The sequence below is a fragment of the Talpa occidentalis genome, unplaced genomic scaffold, assembly GCF_014898055.3.
Source record: "Talpa occidentalis isolate TD23 unplaced genomic scaffold, MPIMG_talOcc4v2.1 talOcc4.3, whole genome shotgun sequence".
In the NCBI taxonomy this organism is placed as follows: domain Eukaryota; kingdom Metazoa; phylum Chordata; class Mammalia; order Eulipotyphla; family Talpidae; genus Talpa; species Talpa occidentalis.
The window spans coordinates 70492088-70511969 of record NW_023603184.1 but is presented as its reverse complement, the minus strand read 5'-3'; the positions used below and the strand labels follow the sequence as shown (position 1 = coordinate 70511969).

The 19882-nt window shown below is 38.4% G+C and overlaps 1 protein-coding gene and 1 long non-coding RNA gene across 25 annotated transcripts in view; both read left to right on the top strand.

Moving 5' to 3' along the window:
- The window catches only part of NCKAP5 (NCK associated protein 5), a 1249968-nt gene that overhangs the window by 560876 nt on the left and 669210 nt on the right, over positions 1-19882 (top strand). The window lies entirely within an intron of this gene.
- LOC129146621 (uncharacterized) lies at positions 9469-19299 on the top strand. The gene is made up of 3 exons (XR_008553535.1): positions 9469-9618; positions 18797-18896; positions 19144-19299. It is a non-coding gene; the product is annotated as an uncharacterized LOC129146621 (long non-coding RNA).

The window sequence follows — 19882 nt, the reverse complement described above, 5'->3', positions numbered from 1 at the left end:
AAATAGATTGAAAGAAAAATGAGCTAAATTTTTCCTGAGACTGCTCCGTCTTTTCCCAACCAGACTGGCATACACAAGGTGTTCTTCTACCTGTTCTGTTTGGTACTATCCCTTGTGTCTCCAAATCCTCCTTTGGCTTGAAACCTGAATCTCCCAGGGTCCTCAGCAATGCTGCCTGCCCCTCTACTGGCCCCAGTAGAATGAGTGGTGAATCCATCTTTGACACAGTCATTAGTCACTTCCCTTCCTGGCACCAATCCTCCCACTGTATCTCTCCCTTCAGGTCACCTTTCTAAATGACACATTCCCCAGTGATTGCCTGGCAGCCCTCTCTTCCAATAATGAAACCAACAACCTAATAAGTTTGCCAAAGTCCTCTCCGTGATCCCAGGTCTTTCCCTCCCTATCCCATCTCAGGCATCAAGAGGACATGGAAAATCACCTTCTGGTGATACAGCAGTCACAAAGGCTTGAAACTTAAATTTTTCACATCTGAGAACAAATACATGTGGTAGAAACTATTACTATTTCTTTTGTATAGGTGAAATAACTAAGGTTAAAAAGTATGGGGAGGGCATCCCTGGTAGCACAAGGGGTTAAGCACTGCACTATGAAGCAATCAGCAGCCTCTGCAATACGAGTTTGATCCTTCCCTGCCAGGGAGCAACCTATATGGCATGGCAGACCTCTTCTGACTCATCCGCTGCTCCCCTCAGCAGTGTATTTCAGTAGATCTGCCTGTTCTGTTCCCCACTCCATCTCTGGTGAATCCTCTCACCCCCAGCCCTCTGGCCTGTACCCCAGTTCTTGTATGCATAAATAAATAAATCTTTAAAAAAGAAAGTAATGGGGAACTTTCCCAAAGTCGCATAGATGGTAAGTAGTGTGTCAGGTCTGTGTCAACAGCAAAGCACTAAGTATTAATGGGATTTCAAGTACCCATCACAAACTGGGAAGGGGAGGCTGGCCCTTTAAATCAAATCACTTAAATAAGTCCCTGGGGGACTTATGAATGTGGGTCAATGCAGGGTTCTGATTTCACACTGGGATAAATTTGAGTATCAATAATTTTGAAAAAAAGTCCAAAGTGATTTTAATGGAGATCCATGATTGAGAATCACTTATTTACACATCAGTGGTTCAATTAAGCCTCTATCAGAATTACTTGGAGGGTTTTGTAACACATTCTCACTGGAATCCACCCCCAGAGCTTATGAATATGTAAGTCTGATGCTGGGCTGTTAATTTGCATTCCTCACAAGTTACTGGTGCTGCTGTCATTCTGGGGACCACAACTTTGAAAAGTATATGTCTAAATGAAAGGTTGGGGCGGAGGTAGATTTTAACATTTACTGAGTACCTGCTCAGTACTGGGCAGCATTATTATGTTATATGAGTTTGCCAAGAAATGACATTTATTCTTCCCAATGACCTTTGATTTAGGCATTATTATTTCCATCCAATATATGGAGCAAACAGAACCTCAGAGAGCTTAAATAAATATGTGCTTCTCATACTGATATATATGAAGATGTAAGAGGAATTATGAAATCTACACAATGCACGTAATATCTTGGACCGTGAATTTCATTGGCCTCAACTGTACTCTTTGCTGAACAGGCTTAAAAAGTTCGAGGAGGAAATGTCCCCGTTACTTGAGAATTGATTAGCTTAAGCTTGATGTATATTCTAAGCCAATGGAGCCAACAAGGAGCAGTAGATAGTTAAATCATGGCTATAAATCCTGCCCTTTCTACTTCATAGTTGGCATGAAGAGACAAATGAGGATTAAAATGAGACTTGGGAATTGTTACTATTAATCTGTGGATATGGTCACGTAGCAAAGCAATCTTGAGCCCTTGCTTTACTGGGTCTATGATTGAGTTTTATAATGGAAAATATGGAATTTCCTTCAATAGAACATTTCTAGTACCATTTTTATTAATCATTAATTCTGTTATGAGGCTATTTCTTAAATAAGCACTTACCGTATTCCAGTTATTGTCTAAGAAATCTTTGGTCATTTTGATAAAAAGCCTATTTTTATATGGTCTACAGCCTGATTTTCTGTAGCAAAGTCTGAGTAAATGCATTTACTTGGCTCATCTTACAGCTCTTCCTGTGAACACGTATTTCTTCACCCCTTTTTGAGCCAAGTTCTGTGACTTGTGATTTCTACCAGACCAGTGAGGTTGGAAAAGTGTTTGAGCACTTGTAGTTATTGTGACTAAGGTGTTGTGTTTATAACAGTGTGCTAGGACATTACATGTGTGACAGTATACTCTAGGACCTCTGGCTGCCCAGCTGGAGGAGCGTGGGGAACATCCTGTTTGAGGCAAATGACTTTATAGAATGTCAATGCCCTCTAGTTTCTCTCACCAAATCTGTGTTATCTGTCTTCTTGTCTGGCATTTCCGCTACCCAATTTAGGGCTATGACCCCTGTTCTGGTTTGGATCTCCAGAAATGACTGCTAATATTTCTTTTCTTTATTTCATGTTGCTTGCTGTAGTTCTGACTTGACGTATGAGTCCCTGAGCTGGTTTCCCTAGCAAACCTTTCACAGGCAGAGAATATGCTAACTCTGGATATGTGCATTTAAAATACTTTGGAAACATTGGTTATGTATATGTGTTTGCTAGCTTAATTTTAATTTCTGGGAAAATCAGATTTCTTAACTGAGAATCTCCATTCTAGGGGCAGGTAGCTTCTTCAAGTAGTTCAACAAGTTATGTATCTGTTAAGACCTGAAGCTTTTTACGAATGTCAGAAATGTTTGTGAAATTAGTGAACTAGCTTGATAAATGTAAGAAATGGTCTCATTAGTGAAGTTTAAGGTATTTGGTATTTAAAATATATGGACTAGTTACATGTATTTTTAGAGATATTTACCACCAAAGTATAAAGAGGGTTGAAGAATTTAGCAAGGCATGTAGCTTGCTCCTTTAGGAAGAGTACCTCAATTGTGATTCCTTAAAGTTTCTAGTCCAGGCTTTGTTACAAAGAGTTTTAGCGGCCTGAAGCCTACTAAAAGGAAAACAGACTTTGGGATGTTGAATGTTTGCGTCTAGAAACACTTTCATGAAAGGTGATGAGAAGAGCATTGAAAGGATAGAGATCTGGGACTTTCTGAAATTCACAACAGATTCTAGTTACCATTTTTATGTATGCTTGATAATACATGTCTCTTTAGCATATGTTTACATATGGGCAGAAACAGGGCTTTCATTATATAATTCATTAGTAGCATGATCAAACTTCTGGTAGATCTATCTACAGAACCAAAAAGAACCTAAGTATTTTGTGTGACCATATTGGTTGAGGATACTTCACAGCACTCTTGCTCTATGATGTATTTGCCTTCAAGAGGGACTTCATGTTAGGCTTATATTGTGGAATAAAACATAGATAAATGGTATTTATTTCTCATTTATGGCTCTTTGGATCAGCGTGGCTCTGCTAAGTCTCTGCCAGGTTTGACTGGGCTTGACTATAGGATACAAGATATGATTGGGCCTATTCCCCTCTTATCCCAGAACTCTGAATAAGGAGCAACCCTATCTGCTATTTTGGGGTTTATTGTTCTCATAGGGAGAGAGAGTGAGGCATAAGCAGTGCAGGCAGAAAGGTTCTGCTTCAGATTGATATTCTGTGACTTCTGACCATGCTTCACTGGTCAAAGCCAGTTCCACAGTAATTCCCCAAGTGAAGGGTATGAGAGATGCTTTATACTTCTACCACCAGCAGGAATGGGAAGATAGGGGCATTGTGGGATGCCAATTACAGTTAGATCCTTAAACATTAACAAGTATATATTAATTACCATAGATTTGCAGCATGGGAATAAATTCAGAAACGTATAAGGTATACACCTTATATGTATAAGAAACGTATACATTATACATTCAGAAATGTATAAGGTATACACCCACAGGTCTCTCACCACATCATGTCATTTCCAAGTGTCTCTACATGCCTTGATTTCACATGTCTCCTTCTATGTCTCCCAAATCCCTGGTGCAAGTCCATGGCCAAGAAGTAAGCCAAACTTCTCACATGTCTCTGTTCCATGTGTCTCCTCCAGTTCTCCTCTCCAGGACACTTCTCCAGCTTCTTCCCTGCTCAGCTCACCCTTCACTAGGTGGGGCAGGGAACTGGAACCTTCCCCTTTCATGGAGCTCTCATTGTTACAGGACTAGATTTCCATTGTTCCATTTTAGCACAAATGCGTTCCACATCTTCAGGATGGAGGAGAGGCAAAGGCTTCTATACCTCCTCTCTTTGTAGTCACACCTCCAATCAGATGTTTCCTTCCTAATCAGCAGAGAGAAGAGGAAAGAAGAATGCATTAGAAAGCCAGAGGCATGCTGTAGCTCCCCAGAGGTCTAAGTTTGGGGTCCTCAGACTTTTCACTTGCAAAATGAGAGTTGTGGACTAGCTCATGAAGTCTAGGACCCTGCAAATAGCTATGATCTGCCTTTGGGCTCCCTTCATCCTAGTACCCTCCCATTAGGTACCTAAGTATTGTGAGACTGTTCTGTTCCTGCCAGTCTTATTATGGTTAATTTTCACCCCCTCTCTCCTTCCCTGTCCAAACAACAACTATAAAATCAAGCTGACTAGTGTATGTGAACCATGTATTTGTTTCAATTTATGGTATAGCGTCAGACTTTCTCTTCATTGGTATTTAGTATGAAATTTTAGATTTCCAGCATTTTAGTTGGGAGGTTTTCTGAATTTTGCACTGTCAGGAACAGAACTTATTTGGTATCTTTGTTCAAGTCACATAGATTTCATAGCAGCCAGCTAGCGAGCTTGAGGACACCCTTGACTTTGGATACTCCTTAGTAGAGCCTTGGGCTCAGATTGTTAAGTGGGGAGAGCAGTCACCTTGCAGAGTGGAGAGGTACTGGTAATGGGGTCTATGTCATCCCTCCTTCCTCATCCATTTGGCTACCCTTGCCCTAGTCCCACAAAATTAGCCTTCTCCTCTGGCTTGATAAATTGTTTTGAATGCTGTGGTAAATGGATTATTCTTAAATGGAAGCCGAGTAAATCTGGTTTGTACTGTTTTGGACTGAAGACTTTAAAAGAAGCCAACAGGAGGGACTAAGATTATTTGGTTTGTCTTGTTTTCATGGTGTGCAGACAAGCCCTAAAGGAAAACAACATAGTTATCCTGAGAGCAAACACTTGTGTTTCTAAGAAAACTTGAAAATCTATGCTGATCCACACCTGAACAAAGGAATCTCCTTCCCTGCAAGTTAAGACAAAATTCTTGGAATCCTTATTTGGTCTTTAGTATCTGGAAGATAAGCATTTCTTATCACAGGGCTTAGGTGCTTGGGTGTGAGTTCACTTCTTTGGCAAAACAGACATGACTTGAGTCAAGTATGAGCTTGTGACACAGAAATGCCCCCTTACCATTAGAGGACTCACTCTCTAAGTGTTCCCCAAGCTGGATCTCAGACATAAGCAAGCCCAGAGCTCCAAATATTGACAGAAAGCTTGAATTCATACGAAAAACTGCTAAAAACTATGCTAAAAAGTAAGTTTCCCCTTCATGGCCCCACCTCCTCCCAACACACCCAAGAGGAGAGAGGAGTTTGGATTTAATTTGAGCAACACAAATTTCCCTTTTGGGGAGGTAGTTCCAGGTGGCTCTTGATAAGGACTTGGCTTCTTTGCTTCAGTTAGGACCTAAATTATGGCCTGGGCCAGTGCCTTGGGAATGTGATAATGTAGTCAGTCTCTGTCCAAATCTGCAAGGTATTGAGTTTACTCAGCAGGAAGCTCTATCTGCATTCCTGACACAAATAGATGCCCAACTTTGATCTTTTATTAACCTAATTAATCATTAAACAAGAGAGTTTAAACTCATTAAACTCTTTTTCTTAACTGTTTTTCAGTTTCTTCCTCTCTCCTTCCTTGATCCCTTTTTTCTTACCAAATCCAGTAAGAACTTTTGTGTTTATTTGTTTAATTGGTGCCATACCAGGAGGAGCAAAACTGTGAAACAGGAAGTTTGGATTCCAAAGCTCTCCCACCCCCTTCTTCCCCCTGGGTTATAATTTATGTTCCTTCTCACCTAAAGTAGACCAGGGCCTCCATGCTGACTCAGTTCTCCCAGTATCCCTTTCCCGACTTAAACCTCTTCCATGTATTTTTTCTCATATTATGTCTTTCTCCAAAGCATCCCTAAGGTTCATGAAAACTATTTCTTCTTTTGGTGCAAATCATCTTAGTTAAGTGAAGGGAATTTGTTTTGATTAGTTTGGGTGATAAGAGAATTAACAGCCTACCTCAGCATAAAGCTAAAAATGCCTAAAATCCCCTCTTCCCTTAACAGTTTAGTTACTGCTTCTAATTTGAGATGATGCTGTTGATTTATTGATGACATGTATGATTGAATGAATCCCAACATGATGGAAAAGATTATGGGCTGGAGTTTTGTAGAGTGTGTGATCTAAAAGCAATGGATTTCAAAATAGGAATTTCATCAGTCTGTAAATTATTTTCTCGGAGTTTACATATTGTGAAGAGATTGCTGATGTTTTCTATTTTTCCAAGAAAGATCTTATGAAAACAATTTTCATTAATTCATTGAACAAATATGTATTGAGCACCTATTATATTGAATTCTGTTGTAGATACAGGGGATAATGTGTTCAAGAAGAAAGACAAGCCTCTGATCCCGTGGGGCTCTACCGCTAAAGTGGGGGGTAGTAATATATAGGAACGCATGATAGTGGTGGATGCTAAGAAAGAAATGGAGCAAAGAAATGATATCAAGGTGACCCAGGAGGGAATTGATGAGTTGTAGGGGGAGACCAGTTAAGATCTCTAGTAAAGAGATTGAAGATAGTAATATAAAAAGGTTGCAGGACTTCAAACATCTGGGAGAAATACAATCCTGGTGGTGGGAATAGCAAGTGTGAAGCCCCAAGGTTGAATTAAGCAAGGTATGACTGAGAAACATAAAAGGCCAGTGGACTGGAGTGTGACAAAACAAGAATGTTGTTAGATAAAGTGAGAAATGAAGGTCAGGTTGCATTTGGCCTTATAGGTCATGCTAGAGAGTTCGATTCTAGTTCTCACTGAAGTAGAAAACCTGAGCATTTGGGGTGATTCCCCAGAGAATCTGATTTGCATGATGTGATTGATCACTTAAATGCTGGTAGAGAATTGACAGAGGAGGGACAAATTGAAAGTTAGTCTTGGAGTAAAAATGATACTTGAAGAAAGAAAGGCAAGGAAGCCATTGATATTACCATCATTTAATGAAAGAATGGATATATATTTTCTCCCTAGTTTTATTAAAATATGATTAAAACATTTTAAGTTTAAATTTAAAGTACATATAAGGTAGATAGCATAATGACTTGACTTACATATATTGTGAAATTACTGCCACAGGAAGCTAGTCAACATCCATCATCTCACAGTTACAAAACAAAAGAAGAAAAAAAACCATTCATGCTGTGAGCTCTAGAATTTATTCTTTTTATGACTTTCACTATACCATGTGACAGGGTAAATATTTGTAGTGTTGTACGGTTATGCTCACTTAACGTTTGGTCAGTGATAGACCACATATACAACAGGAGTCTTTGTGTGATTGCATTCTAGGATGGTCACACAGCACCAAAATCTTCAAAGGCTGCATTACTCAGAGCACATCCCAATGGTTAAATGACCTATGACTGCATATATGTATTTATCTTATAACTGTAAGATTGGATCCTTGAACCTCCTTCATTCAGTACCCTTACTATCCCCATTCCTGCTTCTGGTAACCACAACTGTGATCTCTTTTTTTGTGAGTTTGGTTGTTTTGTTTATAGTCTACATATGAGTAAAAGTGTACATTATTTTTCTTTTCTTTGAATCATTTTGGTTAGCATAATGACTAGCATCCATCCATTTTGTCACAAATGGAAAGATTTACTTCTTTTTAATGGCTGAATAATATTCGTGTGTGTGTGTGAGTGTGTGTGTGTGTGTGTACACACATCACAAGTTCTTTATCCACTAATGGACATGACACTTAGGTTGTTTCCATACTTGGCTATTGAAAATAATGTTGCTATGAAAGGAGGGGGGTGTGCACAGATATCTTTTTGGCATAGTTTTTCATTTAAGATTGGATGTATTAAAATTCTAAGTCAACAGGAAAGAACAGTTATTTGCAAGAAAGAAAAATTGAAGAACTTCCCCTGACATAGCAGAAGCAGATATAGGTATAGTTTTCTGCTTTTAAATGAAAACTATAACAAAGTCTCATTTCATAATAAGTCTTATTTCATAAAAGTTTTATTTGCATGTAATTGTATTTCTGAAACATGTTGCTCAATTTAGCTCTCTATTTCAACAGTTCAGCAGGACAAGGAACCCAAATATATATATATATTTTTCCCAATCAGGCTCAGTTTGAATTCAGTATGTTGAAAAAACTGAAAGCAAGTCTCTTAATTCATTCAATTCAAAATACTCTGGGGAAGGTGAGGGAAGCTAAAAGAATGGCAGTGGTCCCTGAGTCTGGAGAAAGTGGTCTGCAAGCTTCCTGGGTGTTCAGAGCAACATTCCCCAGGGGCTGTGGGGATAAGACCTGACACAGGGCAGTTAATGGGCTCAGATCTGGCTGGGGAAAATCATCTTCCTGAACATGGTGTCTGGCCTGGCTGTAGGTCCTGAGGACTGAGTGCTTCAGTTCAGTTTTCCATGCCCTCTGAGAGTTGGCTTATCAGTGGACTGAGAGATGGAGACCTCCTTTGCTCTCTTTTACTCCAAAGGGAATTTGGGGTTGGTGAAAGTGATGCGGCAGAATATCTTGAGCATCACTGATGACGTTCTACAGGGTAGCACCTGGCTAAAGGGTGGCAGGAAGTGCCCATGGTACAATGTTGCCAGTCAACAGCATCCACAGTTAAAGCTTATGTCTAGAACTCTTAAAATTACATCAATGTGGACTTTCCTGAAAATCTAATACATTTTACATGGATATGAAATAAAGACATTTTTAACCAAGAGCCCTTATTCAGACATTCAGATATTTTAAAGCTCAATAAAACATTGGAAGTTAGATTATATACTTTTAGCAATACAAGAAATAACTTATAGCACCATATGGTCATACATATCCACCACAGGCCATTTACTTGCCTCTTATGAGGTGCTGGATAAAGTGAATTTAATTAAATCAATTTCTGTACTTTTAATGCCGTGGAAATACCAAATGCCACTACTAATTAGTGATGTGTGGTGTTTTGATTACCCCATTAATCATTTCCTTTATAAAAATGAATGCCTCAATCCTAGTGAATTTGGCTTTATATTATTTGTTTCAGAAATAAATTTTTGCAGGCCCACTTTATTAGTAATGACCTAGGACTTTCTTAGCTGTCTGAAATATAATTAACTACCTTGTTTCTGAGGTATGATTTCTTTCTGTCTTTCTTTTTTTAAAGCTATGCCAAGATAAGTGCTATGCCAACTTGGACTTTAATATCTTTCCACATTGGAACATCAAAGTTAGCTCTGGTTAATTACTTCCACAACTACAAAAATATTTCCCTTCCTTAAAACTCATCAGAAAGTCATAATAGAGAAATATAGCCAGGTAAGTAAATAAGGGTGTGTTGCTACCGAAGATCTTTGGCTGATAGTTTACACTGCTGTTCAGTTATTGTTGGGGGGAACCTATGGTTCTTCTTTAATCTTGCAGCCACCCTGTCTCTACAAACTAATGGGAAATAAGTTTTCTCTATCAGTTTCTGAATGATTCTAGTCTTCCACCGTCCTCACTTACCATCCAAGGTCCTTTCTCATCTTCTCTCCATCTCTATCTAGATGACAAGACTCCAGAGCCCACTTCTTATGAGTACATTCTGGATGAATCCTACTTCAGTATCGTTAGCAGACTTTGTGTGCACACAGTACTAGTCTTTGACAAAATTGCAAATGAATCATTCTTTCTTTAGCACCAGGGCCTCCTACTCACCCTTGTCTTTTCTGTCTTGCCTACTATCCATCCATTAACATTAACTTTCTGGATTGAATCCTAACTAAATGCACACAGTTGATAAATTTGAAAGGTAAATTTGAAAAATTTAATGCATCCCTGATGACACTGTACAAACTACAATGAATACTGACAGGATGGCAGCCCCAGGAAGAACATAAAGCATTTCACAGTCTCAGTCCTTAAGTTGAATCTTGAGAGATCATGAAAGACCAGTTAGGAAACTAGAAGTAGTTAGACTAGGGCAGTTTATCAAAGAGAAGGCTGTAGGAAGACAGAAGTTTGCAGAGGTGGGTAAAAGTGAGTCCTCTCTTGCATGCTGAGGAGTTAAAGTATACTTCATGGCCAATGGAAGCTGATGGAAGTAGAAAGAAAAGGAGGAGGTCTTACAAGTGCCTGTATGGAACCCTGAATTGAAAACCAGTGTGGAGGGTTAATTCACAGTTCTCTGTTCCCAAAACAAAGTTAACCCAAATTCTCAAAGTTGCCCTATCTCCTCTTTGAGAGAAATGCCCACTTTTATCTCCCACCTTGCCCTGACTAATGTCTTTCCACTCAATAACCCTCCTCAAATTCAATTGTGACTTGCTAATAACATTTTTCCTATTTTTATATCTACCTGTCTCAGTACCCACACCTAAATTCTCTTCATTCTAGCCTATCTCCTCCAATAAAAATTCTGGATTTTTCCTGCCCTAAACATACACTAAGCTCAAAACCCAAATTATTTTGATTTATCATTAGTTTTTCTTACCAAGTGCCCTGTGTACACACTACACTATGTGCCTTTCCTCCCACTAGATAGCCATGTCATAAGACTTCAGTTTTAATTTGTGCTACACTAAAGTTCAGATGTGACTGGACAGACCAAGCCAGATACTTTTTTAAAAAAAGATTTATTTATTTATTCATACAAGAACTGGGGTACAGGCCCAGTTGGGTACAGTCTGGGGTACAGACTGACTGAAATACACAGCTGAGGGGAGCAGCGGGTGAGTCAGGAGAGGTCTGCTGTGCCATGTGGGTAGCTCCATGGCCAACCAGGGATCGAACTCGTGCTGCAGAAGCTGCGGATAGCTTCATAGTGCTGTGCTTAACCCCTTGTGCCACCAGAGAGTCCCAACCAAGCCAGATATTTTCTTTGTGGGATTCAGCAGGCAGGGCCTACCACCGTCCACATCAAGGATCACCCCTCTGGTGACATTTGCAGTTAACTTGGAGGCAAAGGATTACAACTCAAAGAGTGACAGGCATTAGTGGATATGATAGGGTAGTTATGGGTTTTGTCCTGAATTGTGGCATACATTAGTTTGGAAATATATCTGTAGATTCTAATTTTTTCAAGTTGTTTACGAACATGTTCCTATTAGTTTAAATCGGGAAAGAGGGCCTCCCTGGTGGCACAAGGGGTTAAGTCAGCCTTGTGACACTGTGCAGCCTCTGCAGTGTGAGTTCAATCCCGGCTAGCCAGGAAGCTACCCACATGGCGCAGCAGACCTCTCCTGTCTCGCCTGCTGCTCCCCTCAACTGTATTTCAGTGGATCTGCCTATTCTGTTTCCTACTCTGTCTCTGGTGAAGCCTCTCACCTTCCATACCTGTGGCCTATTCCCCAGTTCTTTGTATGCATAAATAAAGAAAATATTTTAATAAACAAACAAGCAAATAATTAAATAAATTAGGAAAGAACTATCATTTCTTCATTTAAAAATTATAAAATCTCCTTGTAGAAAAACTGAATGAGTAGACACACAATGTTTTATTATATAATCTGCTTATATAATATCAGATAATCTATCGAACATTGTTCTAGGTATTACCATGATCACACACCATAGAAATTCCTAGAGACAATAACTATGCACATTTTGCGTAGCTGAGATCATACTATAGCTAGGTGTCCTGATATTAGCACTTAACCTTATTTCATAATTATTTCCTGTGATTAAAATATTGACAGACATTATTTTTAATAATTCTAGCTGTTCTCCCTGGACATTTAAATCTCTTTTAAATTTGAATATTGCTGATTTTTATCCATAACTATTAATTGTATTGCCAAAGGATGCACTCATAACCCTAAAATAAGTAATAGAATTGTTATTGGTAAGTTACCTAAAAATATTTCAAATAGTCTAAATATACAACATTCTACCAAGGTTTCCCAACTTTCAGTAGTCAGTTTTTAATTCTTTCATGTTTCATAGATTTTATGAGTTTATCTTAAATTTAAATTTTTTGAGTCTAATTTTCAGTCACAATTACAATATGATTCTGAATTACTAAGTAATTCTCTTTAGTTAAAATATTTCTTAAGCCCGCCAGGCATTTCATTAATTAATTTAGAAAATAACCAGTTGATTTATATTCATATCTCAGTGGTAGAATAAATGCACCTTGATAGAGCGATATGATCATTTCGTTGCCTGAAACAGTATCTGACACAGACTAGAAATTCAGTAGATCTTGGATTAAACTGCATCTTTTGCCACCAAAAGCATGAAATCATTATATGTAATGCTCTTAACTGGCATAATTCAGTTCTGATGTTATAGAACACATCATGTGGCATGTCACAGTAGAGTTAAGATATCTCCTAATGGGTTATGGTTCAACTTAATTGTGAGGTAACTAACAACATTAAATCATAAAGTAAATAAATGTTTAAATATTATTTCCATTCAAAAATTTTGTGATTTTTTAAAAATAAACAGTATTCATAGATAAACTTTGACTTCAAACTTTATTAATAATGCTTTATTAATATATGCTTTTTAAAATCATGTTGGTGATTATATTGGAGAAAAATCAGCATTTCCTATGTGAGTCACAACTTTAATGAAAAGCAAGTGAAAAATAAATGGATACTGCTTAATATTGCATTGGTTTCATAGGGTTGCCATCACAAATTACCACATATTTGGTGGCTGAATGCAACAGAAAGTTCTCACAATTCTGAAGGTTAGCTATATGAGATTAAGCTGGGCTGTGTGATCCCTCTGAAGGTTAGACGGGAGACTCCTCCCTCACCTTTTTCATTTTCTGGTAACTCCAGTCATTCCTTGACTTGTGGCAACTGGACTCCAATCTCTTCCTTTATGTTTGGGTGGTCTTCCCTTTTCTCTTCTCTCCATCTCTGTGTTCTACCTGTATCTTGTAAAGAACTCGTCTTTGATTTAGGATCCACCATCTGACACAGAATGACCTCATCCAGAGATTCTTAACTTAATTATGTCTGCAAATATCCTTTTTCCAAATAAGATCTCATTCACAGAGGTTTGGATATGGGCATATCTTTTGGGGGGACCACAATTCAACCCACAGTAATCGTTGTTCCATCACATTAAATATTAGAAGTTGCTCCACTGACAATTGCAAACTGGATTTTGAGAGGCTTAAAAATTAAAATCTTCATTAGTACCAAACAATTTTATGTGTGAATTTGTAAATGAAAAGGATAAATAAGCACAGATGGAAAATGGTGTGAGGAGATTGGTTGGATAAGATACTTAGAACCAAAAGTAATTTAAATATATTTAAGAATACTAGGTAAGGCGGATTGAGATTAAAAATGGAAAGACATTAGTTTGCCAAAAATATGTTTTTGCAGACATATAGTATTACAGACCTTCTTTATATATTTATATAGCAATTTAATAGGAGCCAAAAATGTGGTCAATATCAATGGAACTTTTCTCTTTTAAATTGGCATGACTTTATGTGTAAACTGACCGGGTTTCACAGTTACTTAACTGTATTTAAATTGGGAGGACTACTGAGACCCCCTAAATCCCCCCATTTTTTGTTAATTTTGATACACAAAAGTCTAGCTGTACTGTGCTATGTGGTCAGAAATGGAGCCCACACCAGTTACTTGAAAATGTGATGACTGAATGAAGTTAGTTCTGCTACATGTATTTCTAAATGTTATTGAAGGTTTCACACTGTCTCTTTTAATAATCTGCAAAAAGCGTTTTTACTGAAGGGGGTTTCTCTTCAGTAGAACACTGGGGGTGATTACAAAGCTCATACAAAACGCTGAAAAAGAAATCCAAAGGTAAGCTTTTCCAAATTGAATGCTTGCCTATCAATATGTGCTGAGTCTTACGAGATCTCTTTTCTCCCTGCCACAATGCCTCACTCCTACCCACAGCTCTGTAATCATAGCTAGTCCTTTTAAGGTCAGCGAGTCATATTATCTGTGCAATAAATACCTTGGAGCTTTTCTGCTTACAAAGCCTGTGATAGCCTGATTCCCTTCTTCTCCCCTCAGACACGTTCCCTTGAAGTCTCCAATTCCTCACCGTCCCGTAGCTTTTCTCCTTCTCTGCCTGACTTTATGCAGCTTTTATTCCAAAACTGTGATTGTTAACAAGCAGAACCTCACAGAGGGTTGCTCAAATAAAGATTGAGAACATTATGTTGCAGAGCTCCAGGGCTCCCTTTATGTGGCTTCCCCCTCTTTTCAAAGTTTTCTTTTTCCTTTCCATTAGTCTCTGTAAAGTGACCTCTGCAGCTGATTCTTGGTTTATATGACTCTCATCACCATTATCTGTGATGCCAATTCCCAGACCACTTCCGTGTTGTCAACTTTCATCCATGTTCTCTTGCTCTCTTCCGCTCAATGCTCTGATTGGTTGACTTTGAGTCAAGTGCTCAAAATTTATTCAGTCACATCTGCCAAGCAGTGCCCCACCCCTCTGCTGCTGTGGGAGCTATTAAATACAGGGTATTTCCCTCTCTCCATTCTGCTTCTCACACACTTCCATCTTTTGGACTTTGCTGCCAATCACCCCATGAATTTTTCTCCAAGAACATCTATGTTGATTTATCAAACAATTTTTGCTTCCTGGAAGTCTTATCATTTGCTGCTTTTTGTGCTGCAAACTAGAATGTGTGTTTGTTAAAAAAACTGACATATCATATTTTACTTCCTGTGCTCATTAAATTTTTAAAACTATGGTTCAGACTGATTACATTGACTGTTTATTGGTCAGATACTATTTTGCATTTAGACAAGTTAGACTTTTCATCAACAACAACAAATTCCCCTTTTAATGTTTTGAACTGCACAAAATAAAGATTTTTTTAATTTTATATTATTTTTTACATTATTTTTCAATTTTGCACAATGTATGATTTTTTTTTTTTTTTGGGTGGGATCCTCTCCGGCGGCCAGGGAATGAACTAGCGCAGCGGAGGCTGCGGGCAGCCTCCGCAGCCCAGCGCTCAACCGCTGCGCCACCAGGGGAGGCCCACAATGTATGCATTTTCATTTGGTTATAGTCCCCATACAATTCCCACCACCCTTGTTTTGATCCTATTCCCTTCCCCCACGCGCCCCCCCCCCCCCGCCAGTCCCCTGTAGTGTGTCTCTGGTTTATAGTTGCTTGTTGATTTTGATTTTTACTTTATTATAATTAGTCTTTTTCCTGGTCCCTTATTTAGATTTTCTAAATTTCTGCTATGAATGAGACCATCCGGTATTTTTCTTTTTCTTTTTCTGCTTGTTTTGCTGAGCAGCTCCATCCATGTTGCTGCAAATGGCATGAGTTTATCTTTTTTGATTGCTGAGTGATATTCTGTTGTGTATATGTACCACATCTTCTTGATCCAGTCATCGATTTTGGGGCATTTGGGTTGTTTTCACAGCTTATCTATTGTAAATAGTGCTGCTGTAAATGAGACTCAATAAAAACAAAGTAAACAACCCAGTCAAAAAATGAGCAGTTAAAAAGAAACTTCTCCAAAGAGGAAATGCAAATGGCCAACAGGCATATGAAAAAATGTTCAACATCACTTGTAATCAGGGAAATGCAAATTAAAATTACAATGAGATACCATCTTACACCAGTGAGAATGGCACATATTAAAAAGATTTCTTTTAAATCACATATCAATGTGCCAGATTTCTACCAAATATTACCTTTTATCACTTGTTCTGAAAAGTCAACTGTGATATAAAGAAAGCACAGTAATCACATTTTTGGGTCGCTGAAAGCAGAAAATTTGCCAGAAACAAATTCATAATGTAGCTCTTCCATCTCTCTGGTGAGCATCCCCAGTGCTGGCAGGATCACCATCCCCCTAAGTGGATGAAATTTAAAAGTTTTTCTCCATGAGATCACACTATAATGGAAGGTGCCTCCTGCTATCATACTTTTAAGATTATCCTCAATTCATATTATTGATGCTGATGTTTCACAGAGCTCTCAACTTTGGTTTAATTTCTTTGTCTGAGAATCTCCCAAAGAATTGCATGTAAGATTCATCAGTAGCAAGGGCAATTCTAACTCACACATTGCCTTTATACAAACTATAAAAGACATCTTTTGGGCCTCCCTGGTGGTGTGGCAGTTGAGCGCTGGGCTGGGAGGCTGCCTGCAGCCTCTGCAGAGCCAGTTCGATCCCCGGCCACCGCCTAAGGGTCCCGCATGGCACGCAGACCTCTCCTGCTGCCCGCTGTTCCCCTCAGCAGTATACTTCGTCAGTCTGCCTGCTCTGCTCTCCCCTCTGGCTCTGGTGAATTCTCTCACCCTCCTGTGCTTCTGACTGTACCCAGTGCTTGCATAGATAAATAAATAAATCTTAAAAAAAAAGACATCTCTTATGAAAATTATAAAATTGTTATAATGTGCGGATTTATTACAAGACCTTATAAATACCTGCTGATATTTTGCTGTAATCAGTATAAAAAACTATAATGGTTATGTGGAGATATGTGCAGTCTACAACCTGTCTTATGATACTCAGTTCAGTGACACCATAGAACTATATCACTTAACCCCCAAAGTATATCAATGTATGTTCTGAAAGCAGATTTTGAGAATAAGGATACAAAGGTACAACAAGAATACCCTAGTGGACAGTGGTCATCATGGTCAGTGGTAAAGAACAGACTGGAAACAATGCCTCCTTCATAATTGCACCAAATTACCATTGAATTACACAGAGAAGGCATTTGACAGATTATCTTTAGAAAATTATTTCAGATATCACTAAATGCACTGTGCTTCCATTCTAAGAGTTTGCAATCAAATGATCAGATGAATTAAAACATGAAAAAACACCACAAGAAAGATTATTTATATTGCCTTCTATTAAGTTTGGTAAACAGTCATAAACAAAAATCTTTTTTTATTTATGGGAAAAGAGGGTGTTTAGAGTCTTAAAAGTAAACAAAGATACTTGAGAGATTTTTTGAATTATTTTTAAGATGTTACTTTTGGGGCATAAGAAAATAAACAGTTTGATTGTGTTGTGTTACATCTATTTAATTTATTAAAAGAGAAAAACTGAGCAGAAATAAGTTAACCTAGGAATGGAAATAGTTATTGGTGATCTGTAATTTGCAAGGGAAAGCAAATTCTACAAAGAAGTAGTGACAGGGCCTTCACAGAGATCATCAATTTAAAATGAGGTCAGTAGGATTAATCCAATGACTGGTGTCCTTAGAAAAAGAACAGGTACACCTGGAAGAAGGCAATATGTGGCTAACAACAGAGTTGGAGTGATGCATCTACAAGTCAAGGAACATCAAAGTTGACAGTAAACAGTCAGAAGCTAAAGAAGAGGTGTAGAACAAATTCTCTCTCAGATGGAACCAAATGATGTAGGGTTCTGTTTAGAATCATCACTATTTATGTTATTAGATTTGCAAGGTTTGGATAATCATTTCCAAAGTCCATCCTGAGGTGTTCTAATATATCTCATTTCTTTTGTCAGCAATATATTTTTGGGGAGAACACTGTCATCACACCATCAGTATTTAAATCATCACAGCACCTCTGTTCTTACTGACTCTAGGTCATTTGGCCTGCAGCCCCCACCCTACTCCACTCGTCTGATTACTACATACCCATCCTTATCAGGGTCTTGGATGTTCCTTCTCCTCAGACTCCTACTTTTGAATTATGGCATCTTGTTACATGTTCCCTTGCCCTTGGCCCGACATAGCCTGATCTCACTGTTTGTAGTTGTGCATTTACTGTCTGAACAACTCCTACAAACAATTCAAAGGCAATGGATAGATTTACTCATTAGCACCTAATACAGTATCTGACTTCCAGAAGTCAAGTCAGAATATTTGTTGAACGAAATAATTAAAAATGCATGACTCCATTCTCACATTTACCAAATTGTGGGATTGCTTATGTGAATCACCCATTATACAGATAGCTTGTCTGAAAAGAAGGCAGAGTTCTGTCTAACATGTCTTTGTGAGCTTGAGTGCTCAGTACAGTTTGGTGACATACAGACAGATGATGAAGAAATAAATGGGAACCAGTATCCCTGATGAGACTTCTTTATGTCATTTTTTCATCATGTTTCTTGGCATTGGAGCTCAGAAGGAAGGAGAAGAACTGATATTTGGTTAGCTTCTTGGTTTGTTCTTACCACTCATGACCTGTGGACAAAGCATAGCAATTTGCCTTCCAAATATTTATACCACTGGGCCTCCCCTGGTTTCTCAGCAGTTGAGCGCTGGGCTGCAAAGCTGCCTGCAGCCTCTGCAGTGCTGGTTTGATCCCCGGCCACCGGTGAGGGTCCCACATGGCACAACAGACCTCTCTTGCTGCACCCGCTGCTCCTCTCAGCAGTATATTTTGTCAGTCTGCCTGTTCTGTTCCCCACTCTGGCTCTGGTGAATTCTCTCACCCGCCAGTGCTTCTGACTATACCCAGTGCTTGTAAATAAATAAATAAATCTTAAAAAAACAACAACTAATATTTATACCATCAAGGTTCTTAGTAGTCTCTTGTTTTGCTTCATTGTTAGAAAGATGACTTAGAGAAGAAGAAAAGATGCCCTTGGGGAAGGACGAGTAAAGTTGCTTCTTTCTGTTTGTTTGGAGAGTTACATGGGATTCCTGAAACAGGTGGTAAAACTAATTCTTTCATAAATATTGAAAACTGCTGGTTTTATATATCAGCTTGCATTGCTGCACTACCTCAGCATGAGATATGAATATAATTTATGTGTGGTTCTAAATAGCAGCAATTCCCTGGATATTCTAGAATCATTTTATAGAGTTGAAACATGTTTAGTTTTTATTTGTAATTAAAACTGCAAGAATTCTTTATTAACTATTACTCACACTTCAGTGGTTCTCTAAATATTTCTAGGGCCTCTGGTGATGACTGCTAGGCAGGTGCAGATGAACATGAAGTAATGTGCATATATAAGCACATTTTGATAACTGAAAGCTTTCATGTGCTCAACTAAAGTTCAAACAACTTGGAATGAAGAGGCGGAACCAGCAAGTTCTCAAAATGCTGCTGGAGGTAGGATTTTGACAAGGTCAAACGGAGTTTATTACTTAACAACTCAGTGGTTTCCGCTCAAATCTTTAATAAGAGAAACATAATGTGTAATTTCTCCCTTGGAAAACTGTTTCACTCTTTATATCTTTGGCATACCATCCCCAAATCTGGTTTCCAAAAAGATTTGGTTGATTTGCATATGAAACTGTCAGGCAAAAGCTCTGGATTCACAATCCATCCTGGTGATGTGATTGTATAACTGATTGGTTTCTGTACTGAGAGGATTCTAGACTCAGTTCCTGATTGAGAACTTTTTAACATTTTCTAAAAAAATCAAATCCAATTCTGAGAAGCTAGCAGGTTGGTTTTAGGCTCTGTTGCTTTATGAGACTGTCATTGGATATCACTTTTATGATCTAACAATGTACATGATCTCTCTGTGATCATAGAAATTTATAGGGAGCTGGGTGTTCCCGATGCTGAATTAATTTGTCTTTGTATTTGAGAGTAATGAACCTTTGGGGTACAAGTTAAGAGTTTGGGAGAAAACAAATTCTCTCTGTACATTTCTAAATCAATATAAAAGGTAAAATATATTTAT